A 26,161-nucleotide genomic window follows, 5' to 3' on the forward strand; every position below is an offset into this window, starting at 1 on the left:
AATGCTTTCATACATGACATTGCCAAATTGAAAGATTACAATTTTCTGGGACCAGATGTAACTCCTAGAGGGCTGATTCCAATCATGTCTACAAAATCTGTATTTTGCATTTTGTTTTATTGGGGGGATAGAGTTTGTGAAGTGGATCTATCCTGTGTTCTCATGTTCCAAAAACAGACACAGCAACTCTCTTTTCACGGTCAAATAACCAAATAAGTTTTCAATGCATCCTCACCTCTGAACTCTTCATATCAAACTAATTTTTTTCAGAGGCTTTGTCTATTCAGTGTATACAGCCTTATTATTATTTACACTAAGTCCTATTTACAGAATGTTGATTGTATAAAAGGGTCCTAACTTTGCTGCATGTGTAATTTGAGCAAAGTCTTGATCTAAACCATGCATTATTAAATGCCTTACAGAGAACATAAACGGACCTCATCATAGTGTCTATGAGAATCAGGTCCAATCGAAACTGATTTTTCTTTTCTTCAATTGCAAGTGGTAGCTGAATATTTCAAACTCAGAAAGTGCTGCTATTTGAGGTAAGCTTCTACTCATTTCTTTGTTGTATAGCCTATAGGATATATGCATTGGATTTATAGCTTGTATGTCTATATTCAAGCCTATCTAGTCTCCTTAACCCTTCACTGTCTTATTCTATTTTAGCATTAATGAAATGTGCCTACAGGGATCTCACTCTGTAAGATATTGTTGTTAGAACTTTTGTATATGTATTTAGGTTATGTGTAAGTACACAGAAATTTCCAGACATATAGGCCATGGCTACACTAGCCCCTACCTTTCAGAAGGGGTATGCTAGTTAGCCACTGAGGCAGATGCTAATGGGGCACTGCCATAAATATGCAGCACCTCATTAGCATAATGGCAGCCGCACCGGTTTCGAAAGTGCTGCTTTCGAAATGCATGCCATCCATATAGACGTGTCTTTTGACAGGACCCCCAGACTTCCAAAGCCCCTTCTTCCCATTTGCTTTTGGGAAGAAGAGGCTTTCAAAGTCCAGGTGGTCCTTTCCAAAGTCCCCATCTACATGGATGGCATGCATTTAGAAAGCAGCACTTTCAAAATGCACACAATTGCCATTATGCTAATGAGGTGCTGCATATTCATGTCAGCATTTCATTAGCATCTGGCACAGTGACGTATTAGTACGCCCCTTCTGAAAGGCAGGGGCTAATGTAGCCAAAGCCATATTTAAGTAAGTGCGAACATATCTGAATTTCCAGACCTTTCAGCAAAGGGACAAAAGAGACCATTATGCTGATGTAAAATGCTGCAATTATCTTGTGGAATATCTGAACAAGGGACCAGTGTGTCAATGTAGAGCATGATATTTAGTTTGGGTGGTGTCAGAAGGTGCCAAAAATACAATAGCCCTGTCAGACTGGTTATCTTGTTTACTGTAAAGCAGAGACAAGGGTCACCAAGGTCGTCAGGTGGTACTTCTTGTGTTTTAACCACAGGCACCCATTTTAGGAATTTGTCCACAAAGCTGTGAAATGACATCTCATGCACATTTCGAAGGGGTGTCTTAGTTCAGTCCCCAATCAGATGTATGTATTTTCAAAATCCTAGGGCATTGAAAGGCTGGTTTTGGTGTTGGGAGGCTAGGCTGAAGTGACACAAAGAGGACTCTGAAAGCCCATGACTGAGAGTATGGAGCAGTATTTTCTACAGATTTCTTCTTTATACGAGTACTACTTTATCTTTAAAAAATTAAAGTTTCCTCTGCTATAATACTCTGTCACCTCTACCATCAGAGGAGTGAGGCTGGTCCTTCAACTCGTTGGGTCCTCACAAGGGAGCATGAGTATGGTAGTATATTAAGCATATGTGTAATTGTCTACTGAGACTGCATTTCTATAACTAACCAAGGCAATCTAATCTGTATGTGATTATTGCCTCAGATGTTTGATTGTGTGAAAGTCCACCATTGACTGTAATAAAAATTGTGCTGCTATTATATTGCTCACTGTGTATGTCTGATTGCTGCAAGTCCCAAGACCTACCTCCAGACACAGAGCTCTTTCAGCTCTTAATATCTGTAGTCGAGGGTGGAGGGCAAGTCTGGAGATTCTTAGGTCAGATTGGTGAGACACTACCCAAATTAATATCACTCTCCAAATTCCTGACTCCGGTCAACAGATGGGCAATTCCTTGAGCGTGGTGCCAGAGTACCAAATATTTAAAACTAGAGCAAAACACCTTGTGACCAAATTAGCACAATAAATTACATCCACATCCACATCTTCATGTCTATCTTCATCCTTTGCCTCTAAATATGTTCCATATTTAAAAGATTAAAGGAACTGTCAAATAATCAGTGAACCTGTGCTTGCAAAACCACCTTCACATCTCTTAGTTATCAACTAACAGATTCACCTTTTGAACCAGTGTGCAAACATGTCCAAAAGAGACCATTTACTGTAAACTAAGCTCTTTATTTAACTCTTTCTTTAAGCTCTTGCATCTGATGAAACAGGTCTTTGCCCAGGAAAGTTTATGCTCCAAAATATCTGTTAGTCTGTAAGGTGCCACAGGACTTCTTGTTGTTTTTGAAGGTACAGACTAACGTGGCTACCTTTCTGATACTCTTTATTTAATGTGTATACATAAAGCCCTATATTGCATGGGAGCTACCACATGACAAGTAGTATTAACAGTACACCATGACTGCAATGTGGATGGCATTGGGGCAAAGCTAGGTGGGTAATATGGTGATGTTGTTTTTCGACATCATGAACTACTAAAACGTGACTTGCCTGTATCTCTTTGACTAGAATTGTTGGTTCATAACAGAACTGTTGCCAGTAGCTTATAAAATTACTAATAATGTTACCTTTTGTTGAAAAGACACTGAAATGGTAAGATATGGCACTAGGCAAGATATGTCAGACACACTGTTGCTTCTGACTGCTGTGAAGTCCTCAACGTTAAGCCACAATATTCTCTGTGCAAGCCCGATGGCTCAAATGTTGGGGTAGGTGGGTTTGAATTTCATCACCAATGTCAGCTGACAAGTGACTAAGCTTCATCTTAGAAAGGACTTTGAATGGTGTCCACTTGTTGGATCATTAATTTGCCTCGTGTAAACCAGCTGCTCACAGACAACACAGGGCCATTGCACCCTTCATAAATACTAATTTCTAGGGATGATGTTATATTTCCTCCTGTCAAACACACAGGGACTATTCTGCTTTCTTAATATATGATGGTGAGTTTTACATTTGTTACACAATAATATATTAAAGCAGCAGCTCTCTCTCTCATTTGTCCCCCATGCCCCCATGGAAATTTTCAGATTCTGGGAATATAAACTACAGAGCATCCTTTAGTTTTTGAGCAAAGTGGGTGTGGCATATTTCATCACAAGATAATCAATTTTATGCCAGTGTTTGCTGAACACAAGTTTAGCTGGCCGTAACTAAAAATATATCTTGCAAATCCAAAGGAATTATAAAATTCTGGAGGATGATCATCAGCCCTCTTATCACCTTTAGTCTTGTAGTTTTATCAGTGCTTAAAATTGTTCTAATTGACTTTCTTGACCTTGTCTATTTACCATAAAATTTTAGGGATCTGCACTCAGATTCTTCTGTCAATTTGGTGTTATGTGCTAGCTCAATATGCAAGTTACAGGATGAGCTGAAATTTGTTTTTCTTTTTTATGCCAACAGAGGGGAGTTCAAAATATATTACTTGTGAAGCTGCAAGTATCATACCACTACACCTTAAAATTAAACATACATTTTGTTGATTAGAGTAGATTCAGATGAAAATTCCAGATCCCAAACATCAGAGTATTCATCTGAATTTATAGACATCTATTGTTATAGGTGTCTGTACCAGAAGCATAAGCACTGAACACCCCTAAATTTGGGATTGGTATGTGTGTCTGCTATTCAAAATGTGGCTGTAGATCTGAGTTTTCTAGAGCAGGACATTTCTAAGGTCTTTAGGCTTTGGCGATCTGAAAACATTTAACTTGTCCAAGTAATTTTTAATTTGCTCTTTCCCTACATTAGCCCTTGTTCCATCCTTGTTTTCACTGGCATTCACTCTAAGGCTGCTTCTACATATGCAAAATCTTCCAGAAGATAATCCTCCAGAAGATGTCTTCTGGAGGATCAGTTTCCAGAAGAGCACATCTACATGCTAAATGCACTCCTTCTTCCAGAAGAGCACGCCTACACATGCACTGGCACTCTTCTGGAAGAACAGGACAGGAAATGGCGCAGACGGGGTCACATGGCTGGAGAGTCTTTCCAGAGCAGCCGGCCATGCGGCCCTTTAAAGTGTCCCATCCAAACAGCCCCTCCTGTACAAGCTGCTGATGCCTGTTGAGCTTTCAGCAGCAAGGCAGACCCAGGTTCCTGTCCTGCGAGTTCCAACCAGCAGCCATCGACCCCCAGTAGTCACAGGCCAGCAGGCTTGCCCTGACCCCCTGGCTGACCATCCTTATGGCCACCCTCCTCAGCCTCCTGTGGCAACGGAGACCCATGGGTCCCGACCCCACACCACCCCTTCTGGGCTTCCCCTGAGCTGTCCCGCATGTCTGGACCCAAGCCACCAGCACAGACTGGTGGGATAGGGTCATCATGGGGGAGTGGGACAATGACCACTGGCTACAGAATCTCTGGCTAAAGAAGGAGTACCTTCCTGGAGATCTGCAGCTGGCTTTGACACCAGAACACCTGGATGAGGCTGACCCTCTCTGTGGAGAAGTGCATGGACATCGCCATATGGAAACTGTCCACCCCAGACAGCTACAGGTCCATCAGGAAGCAGTTTGGGGTGGATACATGCACTGTCAGGGCCGTCATACTAGAGGTAAGCCCTGCCCTGGGCCCTGCCTCAGCCAGTGGGGAGGGAGGGGGCCAGCAAGCTTGGGGGACCCTGGGGGGGGGGCTGGAGTTTTGCAGGGGCTGGACCGGGGGGGGGCGGTCAGGCTTAGTTCAAGGGGGATACCACATGCCTGCTTCTGGAAGGGTTCCCAGGGGCGGCGGGGGGAGGGCCTGATAGGGAGGGAGGGTGAGGAGAGGAAATGGGTCAGGGACACCCTTGCACACACCCATGAGTGTACCCACTCTTGTTCCCCTGTAGGTCATGAGGGCCATCAACCATGTGTAGGTGCAGCAGCTCGTGCACATCAGGGACCTGGCTGTGCTCATCAAGGGCTTTGCTGAGCTTGGATTTCCCCAGTGCTTCGTGGCGATCGATGGTACACATATCCCCATCAGAGTCCTGGACCATAGCAGCAGCCAATACGTCAACTGCAAGGGGTACCAATCGATAGTGCTCCAGACAGTGGTGGACACCAGCAGGAGGTTCATGGACTTTTACTTTGGCTGCCCGGACGGGGTGCACGATGCGCACATCCTGAGGAACCCTGTCCTGTTTCACGGGATGGAGGCCGGAACATTTCTGCCCCAGCTGGAGCACGTCATCGGGGAGGTTGCCATGCCCCTCTGCTTTGGGAGCAACCCCGACTACCCCCTCCAGCCCTTGATAATGTGCCCATACACAGGCCACCTCACCCACCCAGGAGATGTTCAATGCCTGGTTCACACAGGCCCAATACCCTGTTGAGTGCAACCTCACATGCCTCGATATGGGGATGGAGAACATCCTGCAGCTTGTGACCACCTTCTGTGCACTCCACAGCTTCACTGAGGCATGTGAGGGGACCCTGCCACATGGCTGGATGCTGGAGCTGGCCCCTTGGTACCAGCAGCCCATCATGGCCCCCAACAGGCAGCTCAACCATGATGAGGTCTGCATCTAGGACGCACTCTGGGAGGTGTTCACCTAGGGGGCTACTAACTCCCCCACCTTTACCTTCTGCTGCAAGCTTTTCCCCAAAATTTCAAAAGTGACTTGTTATGCCTCAAGTGTGGCCTGATTTTCAGAGGGTTAATACAAAGCTCATTTAGAAATAAATCACTTTTTGTTTTCACAAGCTTTGGAGAAAAAATCACTAATCCCCCTGGAAAGTTAAACTTCTCAGTTAAAATCTTGGTTCTAATGAAGTCAGTAGAGCCAGGACTTCACTCTGTGCCTATTACGTGCCTTTGAAACTTTTTATATCACATGATGTTATGATGAGCACTTACACTGGCAATTCAGCAGCTTTCTTTTTCCTAATTCCAAAATTAAATATTAAGCTTTGTTTGTTTTTTTTTGTTTTTTTTTTTTCACTCATCAGGGGCTGAAAACCTAGAATCTTAAAACAGGTTATTTGGATCATTCTAAAGAAAATTCCTGTCTATGGGCAAAGGAAAATGCATTGAAAATGAAATAAACAATCCATCTTGGTATGGAAGGGTACAGCTTGCTCAGGAGGGATAGACAGGGGAAAAAGGGAGGAGGTGTTGCCTTATATATTAAAAATGTACACACTTGGACTGAGGTGGAGATAAACTCAGGAAACGGATGTGTTGAGAGTCTCTGGGTTAGGCTTAAGGGGAGAAAAACAAAGGTGACGTCCTGCTAGGAGTCTACTACAAGCCACCTACCCCGGTGAAAGAGGTGGATGAAGCTTTTTTTAGACAACTAACAAAATCATCCAGGGCCCAAGATTTAGTGGTCATGGGGCACTTCAACTATGCAGATGTATGTTGGGAAACTAGCAAGGCACAGATTATCCAATAAGTTCTTGAACTGCATTGGAGACAACTTTTTATTTCAGATGGCTACTGGGGTGGGGGTGGGGGGGAAGCTGTTCTAGATTTAATTTTAACAAATAGGGAGGAACATGAGAATGAATATAATGTATTGTATGAAGAAGAAGAAAGGAAACATTGAATCCTGAATCTTTGCAAGACCAGAAAAAGAGTTGATTGCATTAGTTTCAGTATTTTGGAATACTGTATAATGACCACAACTCCCAATTACTTTCTGCATGATGCCAGTTCCATTATAGTCATAAAGGTCAACCGAGCCAACTTGATTTCACAGTGATCTAGTTTGCTAGCAATGAAATTGTTGTAGTTCAGTGTTAGACTAAGTCAATAACATAAAATGTTAAATCCTGAATGCTCTCAGTTCCCATTGACCTGAATTACTGTTAAGGGTGCACAGCACTTCGGGGCAGGGGGTGGGGGGGTGTGTCAATGTCTGTATTTCTCAGGAGGTTGGATGTTTAAATGGGCTCCAAGCCAAGCATCAGATGAATGGACTCTATGCTGGGTTAGTTGTAGTGCAGTATGAAATTCAGTATACAGCAGGGCATAAACAAACAACTGTCTAAATAACCAAGGTCTAATAAAATCCATTTGAAATATACATGCTTTTATTTTCTCATTAGTTCCCAAGCAAACCAAATATTTCTTATCCAGAGCCAAAGGCAGCTGCCATTAACAAATGATCATAGCTTTGTTATTTTCAAAATACAGATATCTGCACGAAAGGGGGAAATTAGAAAAGGGAAATGAGTAAGGCTGCCTTAATGGACTCTATGAAAGATCAAAGATTTGTTTGTAGGCCAGCAAATGATTTTGGAGTATGATAGCAAGGAGCACTTTGAACAAGAGGGAGACTTAGGCTCGTGCCACATAAGGCTATGCAATAGACTACTACACCTTGGCTCCAGGCAAATAGGAATAACAGGAATAACAGAGGCTGCATGCCTGCTTCGCTTCCCACCCCATAAGGATAAGGGGGTGATGTTTTCACTGTAGCTTGGCTGATGTGTGGGGCTAGAGTGATACCAAAATCTTACCTCCTGGTACCAAGAAGGCTGTACAGATGAGTGTGACTCACAGCAGCATCTCTGAAGTTAAAACTACCCTACATCTGGGAAATGTATTTCTCAGTGCAGGTAGAAAGATATGCAGAAGCTCCAGAGTACTACAAAACAGCAGTGTAATCAAGGGTAGCAAGATCAGCTTGGGCTAGCTACACTAGTACACCCCAAGGGGGCCAGGGCAGGTTGGTACTCAGACAGCTTGCTTGAGCTGAGCTGCCTTCTGTAGTACTCCCAGCTATATATATACTGTCAAAACAAAAAAGCAGTCAAGTAGCACTTTAAAGACTAACAAAATAATTTATTAGGTGAGCTTTCGTGGGACAGACCCACTTCTTCAGACCATAGCCAGACCAGAACAGACTCAATATTTAAAGCAACTGGGCACTGTTGGTATTTCCATCACTGGACCTAACCAGGTTATTCACAGAATCACGGGCACATTCTCACGTTCCTCAACTAACATCATATATGCCATCATGTGCCAACAATGCCCAGATGCTTTGTATATTGGACAGACTTCTAACTCCCGTAGACAAAGGGTTAATGGGCACAAAACAGACATAAAATCACTCCAGATACACAAAGCAGTTAGTCAACATTTTAATGGAGTGGGACATTCTGTTAATGACTTAAGAGTCTGCGTGTTACTGAAGAAAAATTTTCGCAACACTATGGAAAGGAAAACAGCTGAGCTGTCTTTTATATTCAAATTCAGCACATTAACACGTGGTTTGAACTGGGATGGGAATTTTCTGAGTCACTATAGGGGCTCGTTTGCATAGCTTGGCTTAATCTAATTCTTGACACCCCTCTCCCTCCTCCACCCCTCTAGTCTGCGATTTGCTCACCTTGATCATTTTTTTTCCTGATTTGTCCTCCTTGATTACTGTATTTGGTTCTCTGTGCCTTAAATATTGAGTCTGTTCTGGTCTGGCTATGGTCTGAAGAAGTGGGTCTGTCCCATGAAAGCTCATCTAATAAATTATTTTGTTAGTCTTTAAAGTGCTACTTGACTGCTTTTTGTTTTGATAGTATATGGACTAGCACAGCTCCCTCTCTGTTACTGTATATACTCCTGTTTGTAGCATGTTAGCACTAGAAGAGTTTGAGAATGCTTACCTGCGTGCTCCCAGCTTCAGTGTAGATGTACTCCATTAAAATGCTTCATCACCGTCCCTTGCTGGAGCCATGCCTAAGGGCTCTGTTTTGCCTTTTCAATCAACATTATGCCAGAGATCTAACAAGGGTTTATATCTTCGCAGGTTAGACTCACTATGATAAAAACGAATAACAACTGTATATTTTAAATATACTGTGATGTCTTGCGCTTGCTGGAAGCACCACCTTAGTGGCTAGAGGGATGATAGGGAGGAAAGCCCTGGCCCTCCTACTCAATCACACTCCAGCCTAAGGCCTTGTGAGGGTTCCCAAAGGTAAGGGACTCAGAAGTGCATTACAGCAGCCTTCTCTGGGCCACTTCCTGCCTGTACTCTGTTGCTCAATATTCACTGCCTGTAGCAACAAGTACTAAAATTATCAAGTACACTTTTAGTCTTGCTCAGCCCAGCAGTTAAGCTCCTCTTTTCTCAGAGGAGCTGCTGCAGCATTCCTCCACAGGAGCTTTCAGGAATTGTCCTCATCAGCCTGTTTCTTGAGGGGGTCTTCCTTCTTTTTAAGTTTCTCCTCCATCTGCAGCAGCTATTCTGGAGCCAGAGCTGCTCTTTGACCCCTCCAATCTGAGTGTGAAGTTTATCGAAGTTTATCCGTGCCTTCACATGCACTAAATGTCCTTTATGTATTTTTAAACCTAGTACCATAACTGAAACTACTAGGGATAGGAACAAACAACACACTATTAGCAAGAAGGAAAGCTTCAGTTTACAATGATGTGTATAAAAAGAGGAGTAAAGGGACTATGACGTTGCCCTGGCACTACGAAGTACCGGTGGGTGCACCATGACTCGACACGAGCCAGTACTTTGAACTTTAAAACTTTGAAGTTGCCGTGGGGGGGGGGGGGGGGAGGAATTTGCTTAATAAAGTGCTGCATATGTAGCACAGCACTTCATTAATAAACTCTCTATACCCTACTTACCAGCCTCCTTTCGAAGGAGGAAAGTAGTGTAGACAAGCCCACAAAATGAGAGGTTAAGTATGTGAATGTGTTTGCAATTCAGGGCGTATAGCTGTATCATATCTTAAAAGTGATTTTTGTTTCTATTTATTATGTATAGCAAAGTTAATTTTAAGCAAATTCTCCCCTGAAATCTACTACGATTTCCTAGCTGTGATGGTAAATAAAGAGGAGAACCATTCCCTAGAGGTGGTGCACTCACAATGTCTTTAAAATGAGATTAGACCTTTAACTAAAATATATGCTTTAACCCAGTTTGGGAGAAACTCTGTCACCTAGGGAGGGGTTAAGATGGTTATGAGGTGCTCCTTCTGGCCTTGGAATCTGGAAATCTCCTCTGCTCATTCCCTCCCTTCATGGACCACTGGGAGAGAACAAAAAGCTCTGCTTTGCCTTCAGCACATTCATAATAACTCTTCCATCTCCCTACCCAAGGCAGTGACTTTAATCACATCTCAAGTTGCAGGGCTTTAAAAGTTCACCTTAAGAGTTCAGGAAGGAATTTGTTTTTCACCTCTGAAGAACTCATCAGTTGTATTCTGCGTGGCTGTTTCTACACAGGCCACTTTCTTCGAAAGTGGTGTGGTTATACATGGCCCGAAATAGGCTAATGAGGTGCAGATGCAAATTCCTTGTGCCTCTTTAGCATACGGTCACATGATTTGGAGTCCAGAAGACAGTTCTTCCGGACTCCAAAACTCTGTGTAGAAGCGTGGCCGCCGGGAGGGTCTTCCAGAAGGAAGTCCTTCTTCTGGATGCCCCTGCTTCCCAAAAATTTTTGGGAAGAAGGGGCTTCTGGAAGAAGGACTTCCTTCCAGAAGACCCTCCCGGGGGCCACGCTTCTACATGGCATTTTGGAGTTCGGAAGAACTGTCTTCCAGACTCCAAATCATGTGACCATATGCTAATGAGGCTCAGGGAATTTGCATCCATGCCTCATTAGCATATTTTGGGCCATGTATTACCATGCCACTTTCGAAGAAAGTGGCCTCTGTAGAAACGGCCTGTGAGAGGATGTTTATGCCTTCCTTTGAAACATTGGGACTCGCCACATCTGTAACTTCCTATATATAAAGGGTTCAAGCGAACAGTGTTACTGAGTTTTCACTGAGGGAGGTTTTCATAAAATGCCTTTGTTCAATATTTTGCAAAAATAGCTCTTGCTGACTTTTTTATATTTTGTTTTTCATAAACTTTAATGAATGTACAAATTAAAATGGCATCAATATTTTTCATCTACCGAAAATGTGTCAGGGAAGAGGATAGATAAATCATTTGACAGGTTTATCATTAAATGACATATTGACTAAATATTCCCATAATGAATTCTGTAAAATTTTTGATCCACAGTTTTCATTTTTTTTCTTTTTTTTTTATACAATTTTAAAGAAAGAAATCCTGGGTCCTTTTTTGGAACCTGGCAAAATAGAAACAGGTTGGAGATTTTAAAACTCGTCATTCATTTCATACATTCCAGAATTTTCTCTTTTTTTTAACACAATCCACATTTTACTATGGTCTTTCTCGCCACTAAACTCCAATTGATTTCAGTGGGAGCTTTGCCAGAATATAAACTGCCCACTTTAAAATTTTCATCAAACCAATAAAAGAAAAAGAAAATTAAAAGGATTTGAATGTCTCTTTCCTTTTACAAAGATGAACAGAATGAAAGACCTTTCAAGAAATCTGATTGGCTAGTTCACAGTACATTAGTTCTAGTAAAGCACCTTATATGTGCTGGATGAAACTGCATTGCCAGTTACAAAACTGCTCATGCCTTGTGTGTCATCCACATTAATTTCTTAACAAAAGTAACTAACCAAGTGCAAAGCACTCTCTAAGAATTAATGATTAGCTGGGATTAATGGTCCTTGGTGGAGCCTTTTGGTTATAAATTTCTTCCAGCCAGTCATTAGTTCCTAGGAAATGAATCTCCCTTTGCATCTCCTTCAATATTAATTAAAAGGGTTGCTAATGAAGCAATAAGAAAACTGCTAACCAACAATGCCTTGTATCATGTGGAAGAGGACTATATTAATAGCTGATTGCATGGCAAGGCTGTTTAAGAAGAAATCAGCTGCATGCAACACCACATCTCTGTGTTGTAGAAGAATAAAACCTATTGTGTATCTTTCAGTAATAAGCTGTTGGGCTCGTAGATGACCACAGTCATTACATAAATCCAACATATATGTTGAAATAATGCAAAGGTTACAATGACCTCATGCATATTAGCTGAATATTAATAAAAACACAGCTAAATTCAGTTTAAAAGTTAAAATTTGGATATGAATTTTAAAAAGACTTAAAACATGTTAAACATCTCACTTGGAGAGGGTAAAAGGGAAGACATGCCTAAGAGTTACTTCACCACCCTTCAAAGAAGTCTACTAGTTTGGTGAGACATGATTTCCCATTATAAAAGACTTATTGACTTCTTACCCAACACATTCTGTTCATCTAGGTGTCTGAAAATTCTGTTCCTTACCATAGTTTCAACCAGTAACAAAGAGATAGCCTTTCATGGGTTGGGAACTGGTTAAAAGACAGGAGACAAAGGGTAGGAATAAATGGTACATTTTCACAATGGAAGGGGTAACTAGTGGCGTTCCCCAAGGGTCAGTTCTGGGACCAATCTTGTTCAACTTATTCATCAATGATCTAGAGAAAGAGGTAAGCAGTGAGGTGGCAAAGTTTGCAGATGACACCAAACTGTTCAGGATAGTCAAAACCAAAGCAGACTGTGAAGAACTTCAAAAAGATCTCAGAAAACTGAGTGATTGGGCAGCAAAATGGCAAATGAAATTTAATGTGGGTAAGTGTAAGGTAATGCACATTGGGAAGAATAACCCCAATTATCCATACAATATGATGGGGGCAAATTTAACTACAACAGATCAGGAAAGGGATCTTGGAATTATAGTGGATAGCTCTCTGAAAACATCCATGCAGTGTGCAGCAGCAGTCAGTAAAGCAAATAGGATGTTAGGAATAATTAAAAAAGGGATACAAAATAAGATGAAGAATATCTTACTTCCCCTATGTAAAACTATGGTACGCCCACATCTTGAGTACTGCATGCAGATGTGGTCTCCTCACCTCAAAAAAGATATACTGGCGTTCGTTAGAAAAGGTTCAGAAAAGGGCAACTAAAATGATTAAGGGTTTGGAATGGGTCCCATATGAGGAAAGGATAGAGAGACGGAGACTTTTCAGTTTAGAAAAGAGGAGACTGAGGGGTGGTATGATAGAAGTATATAAAATCATGAATGATGTGGAGAAAGTGAATATAGAAAAGTTATTTACTTATTCCCATAATATAAGAACTAGAGGACACCAACTGAGATTAATGGGTAGCAGGTTCAAAACTAATAAAAGAAAGTTTTTCTTCACACAGCACACAGTCAACCTGTGGAACTCCTTGCCGGAGGACACTGTGAAGGCCAGGACTCTAACAGAGTTTAAAAAAGAGCTTGATAAATGTTTGGAGGTTAGATCCATAGATGGCTATTAGTAAGGGGTAAGGTATGGTGCCTGGCCTTTTGTCGAAGGCGGGAGATGGATGGCAGGAGACAAATCGCTTGATCGTTGCCTTCAGTTCACCTCCTCTGGGGCACCTGGCATTGGCTACTGTCAGCGGACAGGATACTGGGCTACATGGACCTTTGATTTGACCCAGTATGGCCGTTCTTATGTTCTTATGTGTTAGTCTATATTTTATCAAAACAAAAAGGCAGTCCAGTAGCACTTTAAAGACTAACAAAACAATTTAAGCAACTAGGATGGCAGTTACCTGACCAACTATAAGGACTCTTTTACATAATTTCCTTTATCTGACTTCCCCCCGCCCCACTGCCCCTCTGCTCTTCTGATTTGATTACAATTTTTCTGTTTTGTCAACCTTGATAACAATTTTTGGCTCTCTGTGCCTTAAATATTGAGCCTGTTCTGGTATGGCTGTTGTCTGAAGAGGAGGATCTGTCCCACGAAAGCTCACCACCTCATACATTATTTTGTTAGTCTTTAAAGTGCTACTGGACTGCCTTTTTGTTTTGATAGTTTCAACCAGTTTGTCTGGTACTGAAAGTAGACTTAGTGGCCTGTAATTGCCAAGATCACCTCTGGAGCCATTTCTTAAAAGTGTTGTCATGTTAGTTATCCTCCAGGTATCTGGTACAGCAGCCGATTGAAATGTTATGTAAAAACCATGGTTAGTAATTCTTCAATTTCACGTCTGAGTTCCTTCAGAACTTGTAGGTGAATGTCATAGAATCATAGAATCATTGAACACTAGGACTGGAAGGGAACTCGAGAGGCCATTGAGTCCAGCCCCCTACCCCAAAGGGAGAATCAAGTACTATCTAAACCATCCCTGACAGACATCTATCTAACCTGTTCTTAAATATCTCCAGCGATGGAGATTCCACAACCTCCCTTGGCAATTTATTCCACTGTTTGACCGTCCTGACAGTTAGGCACTTTTTCCTAATATCCAACCTAAACCCCCCTTGCTGCAGTTTAAGCCCATTGTGTCTTGTTCTATCCTCAGAGGCCAAGAAGAACAAGTTTTCTCCTTCCTCCTTATGATTCCTTTTAGATACCTGAAAACCGCTATCATGTCTCCTCTCAATCTTCTCTTTTCCAAACTAAACAAGCCCAATTCTTTCAACCTTTTTTCATAGGTCACATTCTCTTGACCTTTAATCATTCTTGTCGCTCTTTTCTGGACCCTCTCTAGTTTCTCCACATCTTTTTTGAACTGCGGTGCCCAGAACGGAACACAATACTCCAGCTGAGGCCTAACGAGCTCATAGTAGAGCGGAAGAATGACTTCTCGCGTCTTGTTCACAACACACCTGTTAATGCATCCCAGAATCATGTTTGCTTTTTTTGCAACAGCATCACACTGTTGACTCATATTTAGCTTGTGGTCCACCATAATCCCGAGATCCCTTTCTGCTGTCATCTGGTCATCTGGTCCTGGTGACTTATGACTGTACAGTTTATCAACTTGTAGCAAAACCTACTCTAAAGACACGCCAAGTACAGTCACATGTGAGCACTAGCACACATTTCAATCAAATGTGAATTAAGACAGGGAAAAATAACACCATACACATCTCTCTTGACATAGGTGAGTTAGCATCAGTATACATCAGTATACAGTATACGTCAGTTACACACACCACATCTCTTTGATATTCATATACAAATGAATTGTCCTGTTGCTCTGATCTGAGCTGAACATAGAGGTTTAGACTTGTTAGACATCAACATACCTACATCCTTCGCTGGCTTCTGGTCTCACACTGTGCCACATTACCCATATGCTCATTCTTATCTTCAAAACATCACATAATCTCATCCCAATTTCTCTCTCTACTTTAATTTCCTCCTACTACTGGCCTAACTTTCCATGATCTTCAGAATACTATCCTCTTACTGCTTCTTTCACCTCTTTCCCCCAAATCCTGGCATTATGAGTTCATTCATTTTCCTCTACGTAAGAAAATGAAAGGCTATTCAGTCTTCTGACCTTCTTCACCCTCCTCCTTCACATTTATCTTAAAACTCCACTCTTGAATAATTTCTTCTCTTCTCCACTAATGCTGGAATGGGAATTATTATCTGGTGTCTTGTGTGTACGTTCAAAATTATTTAAAACTAAAGAAACAAGTAAAATAATCTTCATACCTTCCCTCACTTATAAGATTCTGTGTCTTTGTTCTTCTCTAGCTATGCTTTTCAAGGTTGTGTATGTGTTGTCTTCTATGTGTGTAAAGTACTGTGCACATTTTTGGAGCTATCAAAATGATGGTTGATTACTAATTATAATAATAATGGCTCGACCTCTCTGATCTGTCACCTTCTGGTCCTGACTGGTCCTGAAGAAGGGTGCTTGCCAGACCAGGGGAGGTCAGTTCCAGCACCTTTGCTGCTGGACTGCAGGGTCTCCGGGAGTCTGTCAGCAGATCCTGCTGGGCTTCCCTGCTGGCTGCTGGGTTCTGCTGTCCTTAGTTCAGTTACTGGGCTCTGTGACCAATCCCGGGCTACTGATCCCCATTGCCCCCCAAAAACTGGGCTCCCTAAGCCAGGTTGACAGGCTCAGTAGCCAGATGTGTGCTTCCAGGCTCTGCTGCTTCCAGCTTTGTGGGTGGCCCCAAGCCACGGGGTTCCACTGCCCTTGGGCTCCACTGCTGCCTGGTTCAGCTACCTTGGGGCCACCAGGCTCCCCAGTCCCACGCACCAGAACAGAGTCCACTGACCCTGGAATTCCCGTTGCTCTTGGTTCTGTGGCCAGCTCCTATTGCCAGAATCCTGCCTCTGCTCCCACCCACCAGCTTCCTAGGGCTCTCTGATTCTGGGACTCTCTAGCCCAGCAACATCCATGATCCAGCAGGTCTGTGTCAACTAGAATCCAGAAAGAAATCCAAGATCCTCAAGCCTCGCCATGCCTTTGTCGGAAATGGTCCTATCATCTTCCACTGCTGACTCATGTAGAAGTTACCAATCTACTAATAAAGGTGGCACCTCTCTGGTCCAGCGTGGTTGGGACCTGACACGTCCTGAACAAGGGAATTTGCCAGAACAGGAAAGTTTTCCTGTCATGAGCCACCAAAACACCAACCCCTCCACACCCTTTCCCCATGGGCTACTCATTCCTCCAGTGGTGTGTGGGTACCCTGTCCTCCGCTGCTGCTGAGGCTGCCGCTCATGCTGCTGGGGGACACAGGCTACAACTCCAGCCCCATACGGCTGGCAGGAATGCAGCTCCAGCCCTGTGCAGTTACCCCAGTCCCACGGGGCTGCCAGGAGAATCTGGCCCTGACTCCAGCCCCAGCCCCAGCTCCGGCCTTAGCCCCAGCTCCATGGGGATGCCTGGAGATATAGGCCTGGGCCCTATGAGGCTGCTGTACCCACAGTGTTTCTGGGAGGTGCAGGGTCCTGCATGCACATCTGCCCCATTGTGGGGCTGCCAGAGACACTGGCTCCAGCCCTCCCAGAGCTACCAGAGGACATGGGCTGCAGCTTGCCCTCCTGCCTGACTCTCTGGACTGCCTCCTGCCTGGGTCTCTGTTGCAGGATCAGAGAAAATGCCACTTTTAGGAGGTACAACAAATACAGTAAACCCTCAATTTAACAAACTAATGTTGGGGGGGTGTTCACTATTCCCAAAGGTCCGTTAAATCCAAGGATTTACTATAATGCCCATCCACTCTCCCCAGGCTCCCCCAGCCCCAGTCCCACCCCCACCCCCCAAAATAAAAGACCACAACCCTGCCACTCACCAGAGCCATCACCACTGGACACTACCACATTGCTGGGACCTTGCCACGCACAGCTGGAGCCACCTCACCAGACCCACCTGGCCACATGTGGATGGAGGCACCCTGCCACAAAGCTAGAGCCACCTTGCTGCCTGCAACTGGAGGGGCTGCTGCTGGAGCTGCCACATGCTCCACCCACCTGGGGTGAAGCAGGTACTTGAATGACAGTCTGCCCATGTACTTGGTCTATCCCGGTGAGAGGACCATGTCACAGCTCCAGTGGAGGAGGTGGCAGCTCCTCCAGGCCATGGCAGTGGTGAGTCTCTTAACTTTTTTTTTTTTTTTTGGGGGGGAGGAAATTATTTTACAGAGCCCAGCAGACTTTGGGAACAACCAGGCTGTGAGGAGAACATTGTTCCCAAAGCCTGCTAAATCAGGGGCCACAAAATTGCGGGTTACTCCATTACCTCAAATAGTAGAGGTCTTGGCATTGGATCTAAAGGCTCTAACACTGCAGTTAGACCATGACACATTTTTTATTTTTCAGTTTGCTCAGAGGTGGATTAATTTATTGGGGCCCTGGACACAAAGTATTTTGGGCCCCCGCCCCCACACCTTCCTTGTCACAGGGCCTTGCCACTTGTTATTCATTTCCCCCAAGGCACAGCCTTCTGGCCAAGGCCAAAGCCAGAACTGTGTTTCTGTAAGAGCCACAGCAGCCACCCAGAGAGCCCAGGTAGCTGTGGAAAGTCCAAGGGCATGGGAACCTTTGTAACAGTGGAAGGGCCAAGGACAAAGTGGCAAAGGAATCCATCCCATTGCCCCTAGGCCCTGAGGGAGCTAGCATGGCCTCACAACAAAGTCTACACTACCCCTGGATTTCCACCAACAAAGCAGGGAGGGATAGCTCAGTGGTTTGAGTATTGGCCTCCTAAACCCAGCAGTGTGAGCCCAACCCTTGATGAGGCTGTTTAGGACAAACATAAACTTTAGAAAAATCTGCCATGGATAGTAATAGGACCTGCTGCAGGGGACTGGATTCAATGACCTTTCAAGGTCCCTTCCAGTTCTATGACATAGGCATACCTCCATATATTCAATGCTCCTGATCATAGCACTCACAAGTAAGGTTGACCCTGTGTTTATCTTATTTCCAGACTCCAGTGCCTTCATGGATTGGCATCAACATACACTTGCAAACATTAAAACTACTAGGCTCGCAGTGGGGTAAGATCTAAATGCAGGCTACTCTGCCTCTAGTGGCCAATATTTGTGCTCTCAGTAGATTAGAATGTACCCAAGAGGGCCACAATGCAGCAATGCACATTAGAGAGACAAGGTGGGAAAGGTAATGTTCTTTGTTGGACCAGTTTCTGTTGGTGAGAGAGAAAAGATTTTGAGGTTACAAACCTGAAGAGCTCTTTGTAAGTTCGGAAGCTTGTCTCTCTCTCTTTCATCAACAGACATTGCAGCAAAAAATATATTACCTGAACCACCCTATCCTGGACCAGCAGGGCTACAACAACACTGCATGCAACAAAGGGCATTAACAGTCCACACTGACCATCACACCAGAGGACCATTTGTAGAATTCATATTTCTAGCATACTGTTGTCATTACACCAGGGCTCTAACACATGGGAGATACATATAACAGGTTACGGCTACGTCTACACGTGCAGCCAACATCGAAATAGTCTATTTCGATGAATAACATCTACACGTCCTCCAGGGCCAGCAACGTCGATGTTCAACTTCGACGTTGCTCAGCCCAACATCGAAATAGGCGCAGCGAGGGAACGTCTACACGTCAAAGTAGCACACATCGAAATAGGGATGCCAGGCACAGCTGCAGACAGGGTCACAGGGCGGACTCAACAGCAAGCCGCTCCCTTAAAGGGCCCCTCCCAGACACAGTTGCACTAAACAACACAAGATACACAGAGCTGACAACTGTTTGCAGACCCTGTGCCTGCAGCATAGATCCCCAGCTGCCGCAGAAGCAGCCAGAAGCCCTGGGCTAAGGGCTGCTGCCCACGGTGACCATAGAGCCCCGCAGGGGCTGGAGAGAGAGCATCTCTTAACCCCCCAGCTGATGGCCGCCATGGAGGACCCAGCAATTTCGACGTTGCAGGACGCGGATCGTCTACACGGTCCCTACTTCGACGTTGAACGTCGAAGTAGGGCGCTATTCCTATCTCCTCATGAGGTTAGCGACTTCGACGTCTCGCCGCCTAATGTCGAAGTTAACTTCGAAATAGCGCTCGACGCGTGTAGACGCAACGGGCGCTATTTCGAAGTTGGTGCCGCTACTTCGAAGTAGCGTGCACGTGTAGACGCAGCTTACATGTGACAAAAATTCACAATACAAATACATGGAGCTTCACACAGCAGGATAGCGGTGTCAGAATGCATGCTCACAGTAGAGTGTGGATACACTCAACCCCTGAGAGTAAGGGTTCAGACAGACACAAGAGCACGTAAACACAGGTTACTAACAACAGGTTCTCCTCTATTGCCCAATTAGGAATCGCATGTCAGGGCTCTAATTCACAAGCCTAGTACGATGGGATCCAGGAACCAGGCCTTTAGTATGAGAATCTGTACTCCCAGAGGAGTGGGATGGAATTAGAGGACAATATCCCTCTGCAATGAGCTGAGCTTGGTGTGGCTCCCCGCCAAAACTTTTGTGCCTCTACCCGCTACACCAAATCCTCACCATTCCCCCCCTCCCCCGACTTTATATTTGTTGTCATTCATGAATTCTGTTACAGCTTCTGAACCAGAACTGGTGAACTCTTTCAGTTGGATGAAATTCAACTCAGCGTGGTATTTGTGAAATATATTTGTCAAGCCCAGGTGCCTAATTCCATCAGGCTGATTTGAAAATTCTTTTGTTAGTTTCCAAAAGGATTTCATCATGATAATATATGAGCTTTAACCCTTCACTATTAACAGGCAAGTCAACTGACATCAGTAAAACCATTTTTTTTCTCCAAAAAGCCTGTTGTACCAATAAGACTAAACCCAGGCCAACTGACATGAGTGAGGGGGTGGGGGAACAAGGGGGAAGTAGGTCCCAGGCCCAGCATTTCGAAGTGACATGAAGCTCCAGCTGACGCTGCAGCCAAAGTAGTGGTGGCAGCTAGACTTCCAGGTCCTCTTCTACCCACAGATGTGTTTGTGTGTGTGGAGGGGAGAGCAATTAAGGGCTGACTGCCCTTGGCCCTGCCCCTTCCAGGGGCATGGAGCTGGACCCCCCCCCTTCCCACTTTGCCCCAGGGCACGTGGTGGCTGTCAGCCCTGCTGAATATACCCTAGTTTAATCCAGAAAGAAATATAAGGAATGAAATGAAATAGCAATAGTGTGAATGTCAGATCAGGTTCAGAGGGGAATCAGGTATTGGAGAAATGGTTTAAATATTGCCCTGTTTCCTTTTTGTGCCACAGAATCAAGGAACTTTGAAATACATGTTCAGAAGAAACAGTAGGCACACTAAAAAGACAGGCTAAATAAACTTTGTGGTGGTATTAAGTCATGGCTAGATAACAAGAAGATTACATATGTGGAAATGAAAAAGGTTGGCTACCTGCTTCTTCACGTTAGCAAGATGAAAACATTGACATTTACAAGTGTCCATTCCCATTATTTTAAAAAAGTGTTCATTAGGATCACTTCCTTAAGTCCTTGTACTAATTTTTACCCACTATGCATTGCTTCTAAGTTATCACCATGTCGAACTAAGAATGTGATTTCACTACCTATCTCTTCTTACCACTTTGCTACCCCATACATTTGCTACGTCTCATAAACCTGAGTTACATACTATGTGTTCTTAAAGATAACTTCCAGATGCAGCAAGCAAGTAAAACACTCTGAAGATCTTCTAACATTTACAGTCTGTAATAAGTCTATTTATCTCCAGAGACCCTTGCCAGGAGAGAGCCCCAGTTATCTCATACTGATGTGTAATCTCTTTTTGAACAACAGTTTAACACTAGGCCCTATGACTATTCAGTTGTATCTGTTGCCCACTAATCTCACAAATTTGAAAGATAGAGGTGACTTCTCATTGGCTACAGTGTTCCAGTGAATGGCTTGATTATGTCCACAAGATAAATATGTCAATCATGTAACACTGTTGAAAAAAAATCATTCAGAAGTGTTGTCAGTAAAACAAGTCATTCTTCCTCTTTAATCAGTGTTGATTAGGCCTTATCTGGAGTATTATGTCCAGTTCCAGGCATCACATTCTCTGGAAAAAGTCCACAGAAGAGCAACAAAAATGATTACATGGTTAGAAAACATACCTACGAGGGAAGACTGAAAAAAACTGAGTTTGTTTGTTATGGGAAAGAAAAGACTGAGGGGTGACAAGGCAATGGCTTTCAAGTGTGTTAAAGGCTGTTACAAGGTTGTTACAACCCTCAAGGTTTTTAAGTCCTGGCTTGACAAAGTCCTGGTGGGGATGACTTAGTTGGGGTTGATCCTGCTTGAAGCAGGGGGCTGGACTATGTGACCTCCTGAGGTCCCTTCCAGCCATATGATTCTGTGACTCTATAACCTGGAAGGAGAAAAATAAATCTTCTGAACTTCTGAGTATAGGACCGGAAGCAATGGGCTTAATGTGCAGCAAGGGACATTTCGATTAGACATTAGGAAAAACTTCCTGACAGAGTGGTTAAGCATGGAAATAACTTGCCTATTGAGGTGTGGAATCTCCATCACTGGAGATTTTTAAGAACAGATTAAACAAACACCTGTTAAGGGTGTTCTAGATAATACTTAGCTTTTCTATGAGTGTAGTGGACTGGATTAGATGAGCTCTGGAGGTCTCTTCTAGGCTTATGATTCAATGATTATAACTAGAACTTATATATACAATAAATGGATATGGTGTAACTCTACACAAGCACCAGCAAATGAAGCCATCCTGAAGAATACAGCTTTAATATTATGGGTAATAAAGTTGATACAATTAAATAATAGGTTAAAAGAAAAGTTAGTGATAACAGTTGAAATGTAATGCATTCCTTAATATTCAACTGGAATCATATACTCATGCATATTATCTGAGTAGTGTAGGCTCTATGATGTCTTTAACCAGACATTTCCTTTCATTTAAGCGTCTGGGCTGCATGACTGACATGATAGATAAGTACCTTGTTGTCACTTAGCCACCATAACGTTGTTTTGAAATTTTGTTGGATATATTTTATTAATGTAACTTTCATTTTTATCCTTTATTTTGAAAATAATATGTGGGCCACCCATCCAACAACAGTGGTATGAAAGCTGTTCAGCACCCCCATATGTAAGGGATATGGATTTGTCATCGAGAATCAGCTGCCTCAACAGAACACATCATCCATTGTCTGTGCTTTGGTCACTGAAAGACTTGAGTGATGAGAAGGGCTATGGTAGAATATCATCTCCACTTGGATGTTCTTTTCTAGCTCAGCTTCAGTGACTGACAATTGCAGGTTTTAAAGGATCAGAGAGCAAGCAATTTCTTAACTGGTTTAAAATGCTTGTCCTTAAAAACTGCCAGATTCAGAATCTATGATGAAAATCTGTCTCCTGGCATATGAAGCATGGTTCTGCCCAGTGGCTAAATGAGGATTCTGGAATAGGCAGCAGATAAAAAATAGTCTGAATGTTTATATGATAGCTTTGGGCTGAGAGAGGTTCAAAACTATGTCGGTTACATCACCAAAATGACAAGTAGTAGCCATTATAAAATCTCTTAACCCGAAAATGTTTCATATTTAATCAACAATTATAGCTAAACATAAAAGGACACATTTACGGTATGCAATATTGTTGTAGCTGTGTTGGTCTCAGAATATTAGAGCACCAAAGTAGTGAGACAACATCTTTTATTGCACTAGCTTCTGTTGATGAGAAGAAAGCTTAGGAGACTACTCGAAGCTCTTTTCTCACCAACAGAAATTGGTCCAATAAAAGATATTACTTCATCCAACTTGATGCTCGCCTATTTATTGTGCATTTTCAAGGGGTAGATGAAGGCCTCTAGTCCTCTTTTAAAACCAAAAGAGCCCCTTGCATCTCCCTCTGTATGCAAATCTTGGGCCACAGAAGAAAACAATTACCTCTGTTATCCACAAGTATGCAGAACTTCCAATGCACCAAGCCACACTTTTACAGGCCAGTATTTGGGGAAAATTGGCCTCCAGGCTCTGCCATATAACCAAGCTCTGCCATATAAAGTGTGAAGCCATTTTAGCACACAGTAACACTAGACAGGAGTCTACATGAGGAAGGAAACTGCTGGCGACAGTTTCTTAGGCACCTTGTCTTCATCCAAGTTGTATTTTTTCCTAGAGGGCAGGGGCTAAAAACTGACTCTTGCTGACATTACTCTAAAGACCAATGGTTAGATTCAATGAGGTCCCAGATCTCCACACCCGACCGGGAAGGCACTCACCTTCTGTGGGCCCAAGCCGCCTCCTGTGGAGTTGGGGTGCGTATGAGAGCTGCTCTGATCCCTCATGATGGCTTATGGTGGCATGTTGGTGCTCAAAGCAGCAACAGAAGGGTGGTTGAGTCAGTAGGCCTGCATCAAAGCACAAACCCTGCCTGGACTGTGTTTGTCTTTAAAGGCTTGGGGGGATGAATGGGAGGGGAAGGAAGAAAGTCCATGGAGTTTTACCTGTGCAGGGCCAGAGGGGTCAGCATGGCACCCTGGGGAGGGCTAGAGGCCACTTATTTTGATTTAGCCCTTATTTCCCATCTAACCAGCACTTATTTTGAAATAAGCACTATTCCTCCTGACATGAAGTTTACTGATTTTTGAAATAATGCACCCACTATTTTGATTTTATTTCACAATAATGGATGTGTAGTGTTGTGTGACAGGTTTCCTAGGGGTCTCTGCACTTCCCAGCAGTTTCTTGTATGCATCAGAGACTCACGGTGGCATTTTTGTTGCCTTGGGCCTTCCCACAGGCCAGGGCCCCCCCCTCCCAGCTCACCAAGCCATTCTCATCGCAGGCAAGTTCTATGTGAGGGGTAAGCAAATCCACCCACCCCACCCCTTTTGGCAGTCCTTGAGCTGCTTTCATCTGCCTGGCAGGACAGCCCTCCATGAAAGGGTGGAGAGCCTCCAGGCCCACCAGCTCCTCTGGGCAACCGCCCAGCATCCCTAGGAAAAAGGTAGCTGCAGGAGCTTTTGCCCCTGCCCCAATGCAGCATCCTTTCCCTGGGCCATTTCACTCACCCCTGCCCTTTGGAACTATCCCATGTACCCTGCTGGTGGTCTGGTGCTCAGACTCTCAAACACCCTGCCTTTCTTCCGCATGCACCTCTCACCTCCTTTCCCCTTCTTGAGAATTGGGGGTGGGGAAGAATTTTTACGGTGAGCCAGAAGACCTTTTGTGATAGGACAGGGTTTCTAGGCACAGCAAGAGAAATCACAGAATCACAGGGCTGGAAGGGACCTCAGGAGGTCATCCAGTCCAGCCCCTGGCTTCAAGCAGGATCAACCCCTCCTAAGTCATCTCAGCCAAGACCTTGTCCATCCGGGACTTAAAAACTGCAAGGGATGGAGAATCCACCACCTCTACAGGCAATGCATTCCAAAGCTTCACCACCCGCCTGGTGAAGTAGTTTTTCCTAATATCTAACCTACACCTTTCCCTCTTCCACTTCTGACCATTACTCCTTGTTCTGTCATCTGACACCACTGAGAACGGTTTCTCACCCTCCTTTTTAGAGCTCCCCTTCAGGAAGTTGAAGGCTTCTATTAAATCACCTCTAAGTCTTCTCTTCTGTAAACTAAACAAGCCCAAATCCCTCAGCCTGTCCTCATAGGTCTTGTGCTCCAGACCCTTAATCATTTTTGTTGCCCTTCGCTGAACCTGCTCTAGCAAATCCACATCCTTTTTATACTGGGGGGCCGAAAACTGGACACAATATTCCCGATGTGGCCTCACCAGTGCTGAATAAAGAGGAATAACTACTTCTCTAGATCTGCTCGAAATGGTCCTCCTAATGCACCCCAGTATGCTGTTAGCTTTCTTGGCTACAAGGGCACACTGTTTACTCATATCCAGCCTTTCATCCACCATAACCCTTAGGTCCCTTTCCATCGTACTGCTGATGAGCCAGTCGGTCCCCAGCCTGTAACAATGTTTGGGATTCTTCTGCCCCAGGTGCAGGACTCTACACTTCTCCTCATTGAACCACATCAGATTTCTTTTGGCCCAGTCCTCCAATTTATCCAGGTCCCTCCGGATTCTCTCTCCACCCTCCAACTTATCTACCTCTCCCCCTAGTTTTGTGTCATCCACAAACTTGTGGAGGGTGCAACCCAGTCCCTCATCCAGGTCATTAATAAAGATGTTGACTAACACCGGCCCCAGAATCGAGTCTTGCGGCACTCCGCTAGAAACAGACGGCCATCCAGATATTGAGCCATTGACCACTACCCATTGGGCCTGACCATCAAGCCAGCTTTCTATCCATCTTATAGTCCAAGGATCCAATCCATATTTCCTTAACTTATGGACAAGAATGTTGTGGGAGACTGTACCAAAAGCCTTGCTGAAGTCAAGGTATATCACATCCACTGACTTCCCCATGTCCACAGAGCTTGTTACCTCATCATAGAAGCTAATCAGATTGCTCAGGCAGGACTTGCCCATGGTGAATCCATATTGGCTACTTTTGATCACTTTCCCCTCTTCCAAGTGCTTCAAAATGGATTACTTGAGGATTTCCTCCTTTATTTTCCCAGGGATTGAGGTAAGGCTGATGGGTCTATAGTTCCCTGGATTGTCCTTCTTTCCTTTTTTAAAGATGGGCACTACATTTGCTTTTTTCCAGTCATCCAGTATGTCTCCTGATCTCCAAGAGTCTTCAAAGATAATGACCGAAGGTTCAGCAATGACCTCTGCCATTTCCCTCAGTACCCTTGGGTGCATTAAATCCAAACCCATGTATCTGTTTACATTTAGTTTTTCTCGAT

This window comes from Carettochelys insculpta, chromosome 2 (genome assembly GCF_033958435.1).
Source record: "Carettochelys insculpta isolate YL-2023 chromosome 2, ASM3395843v1, whole genome shotgun sequence".
NCBI lineage: Eukaryota > Metazoa > Chordata > Testudines > Carettochelyidae > Carettochelys > Carettochelys insculpta.